This window comes from Euprymna scolopes, chromosome 20 (assembly GCF_053919585.1).
Source record: "Euprymna scolopes isolate OS-2025 chromosome 20, ASM5391958v1, whole genome shotgun sequence".
NCBI lineage: Eukaryota > Metazoa > Mollusca > Cephalopoda > Sepiida > Sepiolidae > Euprymna > Euprymna scolopes.
Genome location: NC_136501.1, coordinates 46192142 through 46193107, shown reverse-complemented (window position 1 = coordinate 46193107; position 966 = coordinate 46192142).

The following is a 966-nucleotide window of genomic DNA, read 5'->3' as shown; positions in this document are numbered from 1 at the left end:
AACTAAAAGAATTTTTTTTTAAATCTTATTCTCATATTATATATATATATATATATATATATATATATAAAAGTGAAAATGTGTGTGTGTGTGTGTGTGTGTGTACATTTCACTATCAATTTTCGGTCTATAGACTCGAAATTTGGCATAGGGGTTATTGAGATTTGGGAAAATCTTTTTAATCAGTTTTCGACCAAAAATTTGACTACCAAGGGGGTCAAAGTTATACCATTTGACCTTTGAAAACGCTACAAAACGCCTCTGTCAATTTTTGGTCTAAACACTTGAAATTTTTTTTTTTTTTTTACATAGGCATAACAACTTGTCAAGACCCAGAGACCACTCGAGGATAAGGGTTACGAGTGTACAGTAGTCAGTTAGACAATAAAGTAATCATTAGTAATGGAAATTTGGTAAATTTATTAACAAGTGTAATGGCTCATCAAGAACTTGTTTACGTTGGACTTGAAGACAACCATATCGTAGTCAGCTGAAAAGCAGGAAGACAATTCCACAGGCGTGCAGTTCTAAGAAAGAAGCTTTTTTAGAAGAAAATTTTAGATGTAAGTTACTTGGACATGGATCAAACTTTTTTTTTTTTTTTATTAGATTTGAGCCCAAAACAATAAATGTTAAGGGGTCAAAGTTGAGGTCAAAGTTAAAATTTTTTTTATCTCTGCGGTCTACCAAATTACTCAACTTATTTCTGGTCTAAACATTTGAAATTTTACATAAAGGATATTCAGAGATAGGGCGAGCTTTTTAATCGATGTGGGTCGAAAATTTGAGGTGCCAAAGAGTCAAAGCTCAAAAGAATTTACCTTTTCAGTCTCTATCAAACTACTCAGCCAATTGTTAGTTTAAACATCTGAAATTTAACATAACGGGTATTAAGACACGCAGCAAGTATTTTAATAAATTTGACGGCGAAATTTTGGCTGCCAAAAAGCCAAAGTTGAAAGAGTT